Here is a 15,164-nt window from a genome sequence, read left to right on the forward strand (position 1 = left end):
CTACAACCCCAGAACATAGAGTGGAGTCAACAGCAGTCAAAGTGCCTCCCCTGAAAGTGAGGGCTCCCAAGATTATTTTCTGTGTACTATTTACAAAGGAAGGGAAAGAGGATACTGGTAACTACAAATCACGAATGCACAAACAAAATGAATTCACTTAGTTGACGTGAAGGCTGAGCCTGGAAAAAAAAAGTTGAATTGTCTTCTGTCATAGCTCATCCTATCCTCTTCACCCAGCCTCAGACCCACCTTTCATTTTCCTACCTTTCTGGTGTCTCTGCACAACTAGGATGCCATAATTAGATCCCTGCTTCCACTTACAAAACATTTTTTGTTTGGAAATGGTGTTAGGAAAATTCTTTCACTTTTCACTTAAGTGTTTTTGTATTTAATTATTATTAAAATTAACACACACTCAGAATAAAGCCCAAAGATCTTACCATGGCTCAGAAAACCCCACTAAATCTGGTTCCCTCCCCCATGATCTCAATTCATACCAGGATGTGCTCATCTCTCTACATGGCAGCTTCATTGATAATTCCTAAATTTCTGAAATATATTAAATTTGTTTTCTCCTCGGGGATGTTACATTTTCTGCTACCTCTACTTGAAACTCTTTCCCTCACCTTCACAGGCTGATTTCTGCTTTATTCAGGTCTCAGCCCAAATGTCACCTGTTAACTGAGACCATCTTATGCCCCCTCATTTTTTTGAAATCCATTACTCCATTTTATGGTCCTCTCATAGAATTACCTTCATTGAAAATTATCTTACTAATTTGTTATTTTTCTCTCTCCTGCCAGATCATCTGGTAAGAGAGAGAATATTCATTTATTCATAGTGTTCCTGTCGCTGTAAATATTCATTGAGAGACTGAAAATAATACCCCCTTTTACTCAAAAGGAATGACAGAATTTCAGATTTTAGAAGGAAGGATATTTGGGGATCTCTTGATGCCTTACAAATGTATGTTTATAAATATATTATTGAAACACGCTAGTAAATAAAATTTCAGAAATGAAAACAGAAATATATTTAATGAAGCATAAAACAGTTTGTCAAATTTTTGTTGTTTTTGTTTTCTGATCAAGTATGGAAAGTGAACAGTATAAAGCGTGTTAACAGGATAGAAACATAATTGTTGATGTCAACATAGGAAACTACTATTGTTCTTAATAGACATAGTGATTGGTAAATCGGGAAGTGGTTCAGGAATGGCCACAAAATGCAGACCACTTATCTCTGGATTCCCATATTTCTAGTGCAAACTACCCCACTGACTGCACATGCAGCACCGAAGAAGGGTGCAATCAAAGATCTAATAGAAATTAACTATTACTATGGAATGAATGGTGATACACACGAGAACAGAGAGTTGGGCTGAATATGGTATTTTGGTAAGTGCCATTTTGCTGTATCAACAATATATAGGAATGTACAATGAAAATCTTGGATCAGCATAACATTGCAATTAGGTTTAGGTTAGTCTGTTTGGAATTCTGGCTCCCCACTTTCTGCTTGAGAAATTGGGAAACTTCCTTTGTCCTTGTGATCCTCAGTTTTCTCATGGTGAAAATGGTGATGACATTATTCATATAGCAGTATGATATTAAGCATAAAATATACATTTTGGTATGAAGAACTAATGTTATAACCCATGGAAAGGACTTAGCAATTGTTTGATACAAACAGCAAGCTCTCAGTAAATTTTGGCTTCAATGACTATTATCATTACTGCATGTATTTACTCTAGGAATTCTAGTTATTGATACCTATTTCCAGAGTCTAACATAAACCAAAATTCTTCCAACTTGAAGATTTATTCTTATCTGAAAGAAACATGATAAAAAAAATCAAGATTTGGTAATAAGCACAAATATTACTAGCATTTACATTTGTGTGAGTTATTAAGAGTTTATCTCTTTGAAACTTAGCTTCATTATTTGCAAATTAGAGAAATCAATCTATGGGGTAATTAAGATATTACATGATATAATGAATATAAAAGAAACTTGGCAGGGTGGAGATGTAGCAAACAGTAAATGGTCATTATTATTGCTATTATTATATGTTAGGATTAATTTTTATTAATTTTTATTTTATACATTAAGATTAACTTTTTGGTAGTTTTGGTAAATTTTATTAGCTTTATCATATGTATTAGGAAACTGAGACTCAGAGAAACTAAAGACTCAGTTAGGCAGAAGCTAGAAAATAGGATCTTGACCTCAGGTTTTCTCATGTCAATAGCCTTACTCTTTCCATCACCCTGTGTCACTTCTGATTTGGGGTTTTATTTAAAGTCTCTGGCATAGTAAAGAAGATGAATCTATTATCTGTCCATGATTTCACTAGAGGATAAAAGCAAAGGAGTACTTCTATATGCAGCACCAATACAACTCACGTATGTTCCCTGAGCTATGAACTCAGTAAGTCTAAATTTACTCAGCAGAGAAAGAAACTCTGCAATGTCCAAAAGCAAAAGAGCTTCTGAGCTGTAGTCCTTGGTCTACACTTCCCACTTTAAAAGCAGATGTTCTAGGTCTCAAGAGTGGTAAAACACAATTCCTCCATTGTATGGATATGCCAGGTCTCCGAATTCCTCATTCAAAGAGTGGTGGCAACCAGTTCTGGAAGACCTTGACATAAGGTCATACTTTGTACTTGCTGGAGCTGATATTTAAAGCTGAAGGAGCTGCTATTTTCACTAGTTTTCTGCAACACAAGTCATTCTCCTTTACTGTTACAGTGCCCCCCCCCTTTTAAGGTAAGTTGCTTTTACATCCTATTCCTACATTTTCTGTAAGCCACTTTTCAACAACTACCATCCTGTTTCACAGTCCCATGCATTTGCACGCATCATCCCTATGCCTGGAAGGTTTCATTTACCCAGTCCCAGTCCCTGTTTCCCATCCCATGCTCTCCCACGTGGCATCTCTTCACCCTTCCAAATACTGACTGTTCCTACAAAAAGTCTCTCTGTGAAGTCTTCCCCCAGGTCAGCTTGCTCTTTCACAACAGAGTTGATCAGTGTGATGCCTTGAATACACTCCCATTTGTAGTATACTATCCAATATTGTTTTTAATATACTTAACACAATTTGTAGGATTGTCTGTCTTAAGACCTATTTTAGGCTCTTAGAGAGTAAACAAATCATACACAGTCCCCGCCCTCGTAGCCCTGCCAAAATAGTGTTGTTGTTTTTTTTAAAACTATTTGTCTCACCTTAATGTATCATGCATACCATAAAAGCAGAGTGTGTATCATTCATCATCAAACCTACAACACCTAGCACAATCTCTGGCACATATCAGTTTCTGATTAAATATTTGCTGAATCATAATGGTTAATGAATTTCATTCTGTGTTATCATAAGAATTTGTGCTTCAGAGTCAGACAATTAAGTCTAAGATGTGACTTTAGCTTCTTCTTTGCAGATTCCCAAAGGACTGATTTCTTACATTAGAGGCAACTGAATCTGCCCTTCAGCACAATTTGTTGACTTTGACAAGTTATTCCCTCAAGTACAACACCAAGTTATGCTTAACGAGATGCCAGAGGTGCTGGCATCATTGTAGACAGTGTTTAGTAGCATGATCACAGCCTTTGTAGCTAGGGAAAGCTGGAAGGACATATGACGAACATTATAGACAAGGGCAGCCTAGTTTTTACTTTAAAAGAAGCAGGAATAAAGCCTCTGCATCAGAAAGTGTTTTGGCAGGAGCTTTCCTTTTGCAAAAGGCAGTTGGAAATGAGCAGGGAAGTATTTTAGTTTCCTGATTGTCTGCAGAATTGCACTAGGACATCTTCACTTACAGTGGTATCTGAAACTCTTCTAATCTTGTCCTCTCCATCTCTCACTGTGAATATATCTTTGAGCACAGATGCCATGTAAGTTAACAAATACAAATAGTCCTTATGAGTATTCACCCTACCAACACTTACCTACAAGATGCCAGGGAACCTACCAGATATCAGAGACTATGATAGGAATGGAGATTACACAGATAAATAAGACAGAGTCACAAATACACTAATCTCTGTTCTTTGGGGGACGCAGACTCCAGAGAAGAAAGATATAATGTCAATTCACCAATGTCATATTAAAGGTACAACTACATGCTGAGAAACCCCAAAGGAAGCAGCAATTATGTTTTGCCCATGACTGCAGGGAAATATCCAGAGGTGGATGTTCAACACTTAGCTGAGAACTGAAAAAGGAGAAGAGTGGTACTATGCGCCAAATGCTTGTTGAAGCCTTAATCACCAATGTGATGATATTAAGAGATGGGGCCTTTGGAAGGTAAGCAGGTTTAGATAAGGTCATGAAAGTGGAGCCTCCATGACAAAATTAGTGTCCTAAAAAAAGAGACACAAGAGAAACCCTCTTCCATGTGAAGACACAGCAAGAAGTGGCTGTCTGTAAGCCAGGACTAGGGCCCTCACGAGGCACCAAATCTGCTAGCATTCATGATGCCAGCCCCCACAAATTTCAGAAATAAATGTTTGTAATTTGAGCCACCCAGTCTATGGCACTTGTTACTGACTAGACTAGGTCTTTGTGGAAGTAGACCAAGACAGAAATTGGTGCCAAGAAGTGGGGTGCTGCTGTAACAAATACCTGAAAACATAAAAGTGGCTTTGGAGCTGGACAATGGGTAGGGGTTTGAAGAATTCTGAGGTGCACGCTAGAAAAAAGCCTAGATTGCCCTGAACAGAATTTTAAAAGTGATTCTGGTGAGAGCTTAGAAAGTAGAGAGCAGAGCCTTAGAGAGAGAGCTTCTATCTTAGAGAATATATACATAATCATGAACGGGATGTTGGTAGAAATACAGATGGTAAAGGCCATTTTGGTGAAGTCTCAGACATAAATAGGAAACACAGTATCAAACAATGGAAAAAAGGTGATCTTCGTTAGGAGGTGGCAAGGAACTTGGCCGAATTGTGTTTGTGTTCTAGTGTTTTGTGGAAGACAGAACTTTCAAGAAATGAAATTGGTTACTCAGCTGAGAACATTTCTAAGCAAAGTGTTGAAGTCACGCTTGGTTCCTCCTGACTGCTTGTAGTAAAGTATAAGAACAGAGAAATAAATTGAAGAAAAAATTGTTAAGCAAAAGAGAAGCGGAACTTAAAGATTTAGAAAATTCTCAACTTTCCATAATACAAAAAATGAGAAAAACATGCTCTCAAGCGAACGCTAAGGGAATGGTGGAGCAGTCATTTGATAAGGTTAGTGCAGGTGTGAACCTAATCAGCCAGGCCAGTGGGAACACTGCCAATTTGGGCTGAAGGGGCTGAAGACAGAATGAAATAAAGAAAGGCTGTCAGACTTCTTGGATTTTACAGGACTAGACCAATAGAGCTATTTGGCTGTGAACATGCAAAATTCTTCAAGAATTCACACAAAGTACTAATGACCTTGAACCAGACTTGGAGATCATTAGGGTTACCTCCTCAGTGCCAAAAGTTTGGGGGCAGACTTTGCCTTAGTGTCAAAACCATATAGCTTCTGCCCAAGCCTTGGAACTAGGGCTACCCAGAGCCTATTCAATAAACAAGCCAATCTCAGTTTTGTCTTGGTACTTTTGCATATGTCTGGAAGTCTCAGTCACCCCCACCCAATTTGCATGGTTGACTTTTTTGTGTGTGTGTCATTTAGGTCTCAACATAAAGACTGTTGCCCAAAGAGACCCTGCTTGAATGCCCAGAATGAAGTAGGTTACTCTTCCCCACCATATCACTCTTAATCTTGATTGTTTTCTTTTAAATAAAAATTCAAGCACCAGGAAATAGTGGGTTACTGGATTTAGTTTGTCTTGGACACTGCTTTATTCCCAACTCACAGAATTGTCCCAGTATACAGTAGGTCCTTACATGATTTAAACTTCCTTACATGATTGATTTCTCATCTCTCATCCCTTATATGTGGATTTTTTAATGCAGCTCTCACAAGGATACTTTATTTCCCATATTTTGGGAGTTCTTGGGAGACGCCAAACCTCTTTTGAGTTTCCTATGTCTCATAACAAAGTGCCACAGACTAAATGGCTTAAACAACAGAAATTTATTTTTGCACAATTCTAAAGGATAGAAGTCTGAGATCAAGGTGTCGGCAGGATTGGTTTCTTCAGAGGCCTCTTTCCTTGGCTTATAGATGCCTGTCTTCTCCCTCTGTCACTATAAGGTCTTCCCTCTGTGAGTATGTGTGTGTTTCTGTGTCCTAATCTCTTCTTATAGGAATACCAGTCACATTAGATTAAACACTAATGATTCTACTTAATCTTACTTATCTTTTTAAAGATCCTATCTCCAAATATAATCATATTCTGAGGTAAATAGCTCAACATGTGAATTTTGGAGGAACAAAATTCAGCCCATAATATCATGTAATATGTCCTCATGAGTCTTCTAGGAAATATAGAGGTCACTATATAAAACAGTTTATAATTCTTAAAACTTTTTTTTTTTAAGATTTTATTTATTTAACACACAGAGAGAGACAGCCAGCAAGAGAAGGAACACAAGCAGGGGGAGTGGGAGAGGAAGAAGCAGGCTCCCAACAGAGGAGCCTGATGTGGGGCTCGATCCCAGACCGCTGGGATCACGCCCTGAGCCAAAGGCAGACGCTTAATGACTGAGCCACCCAGGCGCCCCAAAACTTTCTTGATTCACGCAATGGATGTTGATTTTTTTTATTTCAGTAAACACTGATGTAATAGTATATATATCAAGCTCATAACAAAGAGACCTCAGAGTACAGTAACTTAAACATAATAAATGTTTATTTCTCTCTCAGCCCAGAAGTAGATAGAGAGCCCAGCAGGTGGGCAGTTCGGCTCCATGAGTTTGTCCAGGAATCCAGTTCCCTTCCATCTTGTCACTCCACTATTTCATTAAGGTGGTTTTCTCATGTCTGCATAGTTGACCTTAGCTTCCCGAACACAACTTTCTCTTTTAGCACAACAAAGAAAGAGGCAGAGAAGAAATGCAGAAAAAGCAGTTTCCTATTACAGATGTGGCACTGGAATTAAGCTCTTCACTTCTGCTTTTATTCCATGGAATTAACTTGTTCACAGGATCATACCATTTGCAAGAGGAGCTTGGAAATGTATCTACTGGGGGGACCTGCCATGTAAACAACCCCATGTGTGGTGGCTGAGGACTTCTAGTACTAAAAGGAAGATACAGAGATTGTATATTGAGGGAAAGTAATCTCTGCCACTGCGGTTTACAGAGATACTTCAGACAGAGAATAGTGTAAGACACAGTCCATGCCGCTTGTGCAGTATTCTGATTTAAAAGCTTAAGATTAGCTCAATTTGTTGTAATTATCACTGGAACCTGGGATTATTTTTCTCCCATTTTGACAAAATTTCCATTTACTCTGGTAATATTTGCTGGTCACCCTAGGATTATCTAGGATAGAAATTTAGGCACAAATATTTTACATAATTTTATGCCATTTTATATAAATTAGAAGCATAAGAGGAAGCCAAACAAAAAGAGAAAACCTCAATAAGCAACAAACAGAGGCAGCCTCATATACTTTAAAGGACACTGTTCTGGAAGTGACACTGAGTGTGCAAGCATTAGCCAATTACCAGAACAATAAGTGTGGATAAATTACCTCATGTCTCTGAATCTCAGTTTCCACCTCTCTACACTGATTATAATGTTTACCGTGAGGGCTGTCATAAAGGCTTAGACTAATGTATAAAAATCATCCTGTGAAAACTCAATAAACCCTCATATGATTTGGTGGTTTCCTTCACTTAAGAACATGGTCTTTAGGTGAGACTGCTTGTCATGCATCTAACAGTTGTGACATCAGATGATTCTCTTAATCTCTTTAAGACCCATTTTTCTTAACTACAAAATGAAGGTAATAAGAGGACCAAATTTGTAGTGTTGATGTGATGTTTGAGTAAAACAATGCCTACTGGTGTAACCTAAGTGTTTGGTAAACATTACTGAATGTGATTTTTTTCTCTGCTGGATATTATGGCCCAGGTCATTAGACAGGGGTCTTCTCCCAGCCTCATCTGATGCCCTAGACGTCTATAAATTGGCTGTACTGCTGGAGAAAAAGTGAAGATGCACAGCACATCTGTTTCCCATTTAGGAGGCCTTCAGGCTGGGTGCCTTAAAAATTAAACTGCATTATTGTCATTATCCACGTGAAGCCTTCTTTTCATGGTGAAGCTGTTCATACTTAGAGTGGAAAATTACAACTTCCAAAATTGTCTCCCCAGGGGAAATCTAATGGGTATGTTTTTTATTTGGTGTCTCTCGTAAATGATCCCTACCAAATGAAGGAATCTGATTAAAGTCATGGAAACTTTTCAACAGACAGTGACAGGAAAACTGTGAACATGCCACTAGCCACATTCATTGTCTCATCCCCCCCCCCCTTGATCCATTAATTCAACAAGACTATTTAGCTGCCTTTTTTTATGGAAATGAAAGTACAAAAAAAGTTAGAAAATTTCTGACTGCAAGTAATTGCCCATTTGGGGAAAATAAGGTCAGGTCACAAAAATAACTGCCAGGAGACATCGTTTAGCTCTATGAACGTTCAGAATTGACATAATCCATTCTCATAAGACTTATTATTTTCTATAGCAGACATGCTCTTGGGATATATCCCAATAATACACTCCTATGGATCCCTGAGACGTATCAATTTTTCTTGAGTAATGCTACCTGGGCACTGCTGATTCCCATGTCAATTCCAAAATTCACATTGGAACCCATTAAAATAATTATTTAAGAAAAAAAATAAAGCAACCTAATTTGCCACCTTATGGCAGTCTGTGCACTTGATCAACTGAATAGACAAGAGAGGTGACTTTTATAGCCTAGGGAAGGAAAAAGCATCCAGGAATAAAGCTAATGTCAAAGTAATAGGTACCCTTGAAGCTTGGTTTTAAACTACTGAATCAAAAGCATTTGTTGCAGGTAGAATGAAACATAACAGAAAGTGTTCTCCTTGACATAGGAGTACTTACAACTAGGAAATCAGATCTTGTCACATTCTGATTTTGTGTTCCTTCATCATTAGAGTCAAGTTAAACAGTCATGGTAGGAATACTATATAGAGATGTTGATTATTTGTTTTTGCATCTTGTGAGAAGACATGATTGATAAGGTCTTCCTACTATTCATTTTTTTTAATGATTTTTTATTATATTATGTTAGTCACCATACAGTACATCCCCGGTTTCCGATGTAAGGCTCGATGATTCATTAGTTGTGTATAACACCCAGTGCACCATGCAATACATGCCCTCCTTACTACCCATCACCAGCCTATCCCATTCCCCCACCCCCCTAATCATATGATAGTTGTCTTTCTCTGCTTGACTTATTTCACTTAGCATTATCTCCTCCAGTGCTGTCCATGTTGTAGCAAATGTTGAGAACTCGTTCTTTCTGATAGCTGAGTAATATTCCATTGTATATATGGACCACAACTTCTTAATCCAGTCATCTGTTGAAGGGCATCTCGGCTCCTTCCACGATTTAGCTATTGTGGACATTGCTGCTATGAACATTGGGGTGCATATGGCCCTTCTCTTCACTACGTCTGTATCTTTGGGGTAAACACCCAGTAGTGCAATGGCTGGATCATAGGGTAGCTCAATTTTTAACTTTTTAAGGGACCTCCACACTGTTTTCCAGAGTGGCTGTACCAACTTGCATTCCCACCAACAATGTAGGAGGGATCCCCTTTCTCCACATCCTCTCCAACAATTGTTGTTTCTTGCCTTGTCTATTTTTGCCATTCTAACTGGCGTAAGGTGGTATCTCAGTGTGGTTTTGATTTGAATTTCCTTGATGGCTAATGATTTTGAACATTTTTTCATGTGTCTGTTAGCCATTTGTATGTCTTCATTGGAAAAGTGTCTGTTCATATCTTCTGCCCATTTTTTGATTTGTTTATTTGTTTCTCGTGTATTGAGTTTGAGAAGTTCTTTGTAGATCTTGGATACCAGTCCTTTATCTGTAGTGTCATTTGCAAATATCTTCTCCCATTCCGTGGGCTGCCTCTTAGTTTTTCTGACTGTTTCCTTGGATGTGCAGAAACTTTTAATCTTGATGAAGTCCCATAAATTCATTTTATCTTTTGTTTCTCTTGCCTTTGGGGATGTGTCATGAAAAAGGTTGCTTTGGCCGATGTCGTAGAGGTTGTTGCCTATGTTCTCCTCTAGAATTTTGATGGATTCCTGTCTCACATCGAGGTCTTTCATCCATTTGGAGTTTATTTTTGTGTATGGTGTGAGATAGTGGTCAAGTTTCATTCTTTTGCATGTAGCTGTCCAATTTTCCCAGCACCATTTATTGAAGAGACTGTCTTTTTCCCACCGGATGTTTTTTCCTGCTTTATCAAATATTAGTTGCCCAAAGAGCCGAGGGTCCATTTCTGGGCTCTCTATTCTGTTCCATTGGTCTATGTGTCTGTTTTTGTGCCAGTACCATGCTGTCTTTGTGATCACAGCTTTGTAGTACAGCTCGAAATCCGGCATTGTGATGCCCCCAGCTTTGTTTTTCCTTTTCAACAGTTCCTTGGAGATTCGGGGCCTTTTCTGTTTCCATACAAATTTAAGGACTATTTGTTCCAGTTCTTTGAAAAATGTCCTCGGTATTTTGATCGGGATAGCATTGAAAGTGTAGATTGCTCTGGGTAGCATGGACATTTTAACTATGTTAATTCTTCTGATCCATGAGCATGGAATATCTTTCCATCTTTTTATGTCTTCCTCAATGTCTTTCAAGAGTGATTTATAGTTTCTAGAATAAAGGTCCTTTACGTCTCTGGTTAAGTTAATTCCAAGGTAACGTATGGTTTTTGGTGCTATTGTAAATGGGATGGATTCCCTAATTTCTCTTTCTTCGGTCTCGTTATTCGTGTACAGAAATGCAACTGATTTCTGACTTCCTACTATTCATGATGCAAAGATAGATAACCTGGTTCATGTGCCTAGTGAATCATTCCATATAAAAGCACATTTATTCTTTGGAAGTATTAGGTAAACCATAGAAAGATATTTTGAGATTAAAAAGAGATTGATATTAAGAAATACAGAATCTAAGTAACATCTTTCTATTCTTGAATGGCCAGGTAGGGAGAGAAGAGGAGCCCTTTATGCCTATATCAGAAATATTCTAAAATCATAGTAAAGAACTGGTATCCAGCTTTCAGAGAATGTTTTCCACTTAAACAAGGAAGAGGATAATATTAAAGAAACTAAAAATCCCTGCAGAAACATACATTACACTGATATCTAGTCAATGGGACTTGGTGCTGGCATTTGTTAGCTTTATACATTAACCAAGTCCTGGCTTTATGATTTGTTTAGAAACATATCATCTCAAGAAGCAGAAATGCTATTTCCTTTCAACAGATTGTAAGGAAAGGAAGAGTACAGCAAAACTATTTTAAAATGCAATTCAGTATTTATATTCTCCCTTAATTACTCAATGTTTTGTTTGAAGAGGAAAAAAAAGCAAGACAGTTACTCATCTATAGGTCTGTAAATCTTTTCTCAAAATCGGTTTGCCATTTTTTCCGGCAAAGTACATTCAGTGCCAAGAGAATGGTTCCACATTAATGTGCCATTTCTGTTTGATGTTAAGCCAAATTGTCTCACACTCCAAGAATGATTTTGTGAAGCACTGGAGTGGAGCTTTCCAATTGTGCTGCTTTAAAATAGTGCCACAAGTTCCTAGGGATTGGTTGAGAGAATCCATTACAATTGGCCAGCTATAATTATTATTCTCTAATCCAGAAGTCTGGTCTATTGACCGAATGATTCAATGTTTTACAGGAAAATGTCAATGGACCAAACATTTTGACCACCCTGACTGGCTTGCATCTCTAGCTTTTAATCAAGGCATTGATCCATTCAACTTAGAACAGCCTGTCTATAACAATGAGATATTGAACTCCTGCCAGCTGTCACTAGGCTGAGCTGAACTGCTAGGGCAAAAATGTGGAAGTCATCACAGATTATGGGTACCACCACCTCACCCACCTGATAGGTAACCCTGAGGGGCTTTTGCAAGGCACCCCAAACTTTTCACACAACTTATGCAGTCTCTCACCAATTACTCTATGAGAGAACTAGAAATTCTTTGTTTCCCCCAAAATGCTAATGGCTCCAAGATGCTGGTAAATTAAGGCACTTAACTCTGTGCCTACTTCAAAGAGGGTGACATTTTTCAAAAAATATTAATCTAAGACTTGCTCAACAACAGAATGGAGGAAATAAAAGTAATATGAAGGTACATATTGGCTATTGCTTACTCTTAGTACTACAATTCTCTGTGCCCTCACCTCCCCGAGAAGTGTTCAACCCTCAAGACAGCTATAATAATGGGGAAACACAAAGCTACTCGAAATATTCCTTTAAATAAAAGAATTTTTTTTAAAGATTTTATTTATTTATTTGACAGAGAGAGAGACAGCCAGCGAGAGACTGAACACAAGTAGGGGGAGTGGGAGAGGAGGAAGCAGGCTCCCATGAGGGAGCCCGATGCGGGGCTCAATCCCAGGACACCAGGATCACTCCATGAGTAAAAGGCAGACCCTTAATGACTGAGCCACCCAGGTGTCCCAAGAAAAAAAATTTTTTGCATGCTAACTGATGTGGTAGAAAAATTAGGAGTTAGGATCCAAAAAATTTAGCATCACGGTTGAGCTCTTTGTCAGTTATTTTCTTAGTACTTATACTCTCATCTGTAAAACTAAGTTAGTAGTCTCCACCTTACATATTTGTGTGATGACTGAGCAAATAAAATAGATAAGACACCTGGCGTAGAGCCAAATCTAATCATGAAATTGGTAATTTGATATAAAACAACATTTGAAATGTATTAATCTATCAAAGCCTCCCTCAGCAACCACCAGGTCCCTAACTACTGTTCACTTCTTTATCCATTAACACATTCTGAGTGCCGTAATGTGTCAGGCATTGTACTAAGACAAGACAAACACATTCTTAGTTCTCAAAAAAAACACCTCATTCCTTAACGGGGGGCACAGACAAGTACACAGGTCACTGCCATTTTGTAGAGCAGTGAGTGATGGAAGCACTATTTCAAGAATTGACTTTGGCTTTCTAGATCAACTCCACAGCTATATTATAAATTTTCTTCATAAAGGTACTTAAAGAAAAAATGGTTTCACTTAAGAACTTAGAAATCAGACAGATCTAAAATCCAAGTCCCATTCTTCCACTGCTCTCCACTCATTAAACTGTGTGACCTTGAAATAGTTATCAAACATCTTTTTACATCATTTCTTCATCTATAATATGAGGTGATAATAGTACTTACTTAGTTGGCTCAGGGTGTGGCATGTTTAAATCCTCAATAAATGGCAGCTGTTATCATAAATTAATTGATACATGTATTTAATAAATAGTTATTGAGTGTCTTTTGTGTTGGAATTCATTAGGTTATTTTCACTATAATGGGACAAATACAGTCATAGGCCCTAAACTCATGGAACCTTCGTTCTTGGAAGAAAAAAAAAATAACAGAACTTTAATGGATCATTTAGTCCAATCATTTTATTTTATAGATAATAAAACAGAGCCCCAGAGAGACACAGATAATATAAAAAGCTAATAGTTACTGAAATGTTATTATGCACATGCCTGGTACTTTTATAAGTGCTTCAGATGTTTTAATTCATTTAATTTGCACAAAAAGTCTACAGCATATTTACTGTGAGTATCTCCATTTTACCAATAAGGGAACTGAGGAATAGAGATTTTAAGTCAATTGCCTAAGGTCACACAGCTAATAAGCCACAGAGGTATAATGTGAATTAGGCAGTCTGGCTCCAAGATTCAGGCTTTTACCCACTAGGTGATACTGTCTTTTAATGTAGATTACTTATCTAAGGACACCCATCAAGAGGGTAGTGACAAATGAGGGGCTAGAAGCAAGTGTGCCAGATGCAGAGCAGTAGGTGGTCACCACATCACACCCACCCCACTATGTATGTAAGTGCCTGTTAAAGAGAAAGAAACTTCGATGCCAACCTTTCCTAGGTTGTTGGGGTTTTTTGTTTATTTACTTACTTATTTGAGATCACCATTCAGAAAGGCCAACTGAGACACTGCTTTCTTAACCAAGCACCGAGGAAAAAATAAATTCAGTCCTTTAAATCTGAAGTCTTTTTTCAACAAAAGATAACCGGAACTCAGTTTTATCTGTAATAATCTATTCAAAACACCTAAACACTTTATTAGGTCTTAAAATTAGATGGTCTATCTTATGCTTCTAGGATTCACAAAACAAGAACTATTTCCCATTTTTCACTGCTTTTGAAATAAATTATTGCCTTACTTTTATGTTAGTTACCAGGGATTTATTGTTCATAGAGGCCCTTTAAGAGAAGAAATAATTAAAATTGTTCTTGGTCTGAAACTCAGTATTAACTATTACTTAAAGGTATTAGTGTAAATTAGGTAATGCTGCAGTGATAAACATTCCCAAATCCCATTGGCTTATCACATTACAAATGTATTTATGTACTATCCACACAGGTTGTCTAGAGTTCTGTTCCATTCAGGATCTAAGCTAGGGAGGTTCCATCATCTTGTAGTTGCTCCATCTGGAAAAAGGCCTTCATGACGACTACAGCAAGGGCAGAGAATTGTTGGTTCACCTGCTGGCTCTTTTTAACTTTTGCCTAGATGTGAAACACATAGATTCTGTGCATAGTTCCTTGGCCAAAACTAGTACTTTGCCCTGCCCAATTGCAAGGGGTTGAGGATATGTAGTTCTACTCCAGGAGCACAGGAGGAAAAAGGAGCAAGATATGGGTATGCACTGGAAGTCTCTACCACAATGAATCTATACAGACATCCTGCTGTACGGAGAATGATATAAGATGATTAGGTATTATTAAGCGTTCCAATGCAGTGCAACTACCCCTACTACCACTACTGCTATATTACTATTATACGGGAAGCATGAATTATGTGCCAAGAATATGTTAGCAACTTTTATATATCTAGCTCTATAAAAATAACTCTGTAAAGTATTACTGTTCCTAGTCCATAAATAAGAAATCTGAAGTTCAGAAAGTTTAGCCTCTTGTTCAAGGTCCCACAGATAAGAAGTGATGGATACTTTGTTCACCTTCAAA

This window comes from Ursus maritimus, unplaced genomic scaffold (assembly GCF_017311325.1).
Source record: "Ursus maritimus isolate PB19 unplaced genomic scaffold, ASM1731132v1 scaffold_23, whole genome shotgun sequence".
Lineage (NCBI taxonomy): Eukaryota > Metazoa > Chordata > Mammalia > Carnivora > Ursidae > Ursus > Ursus maritimus.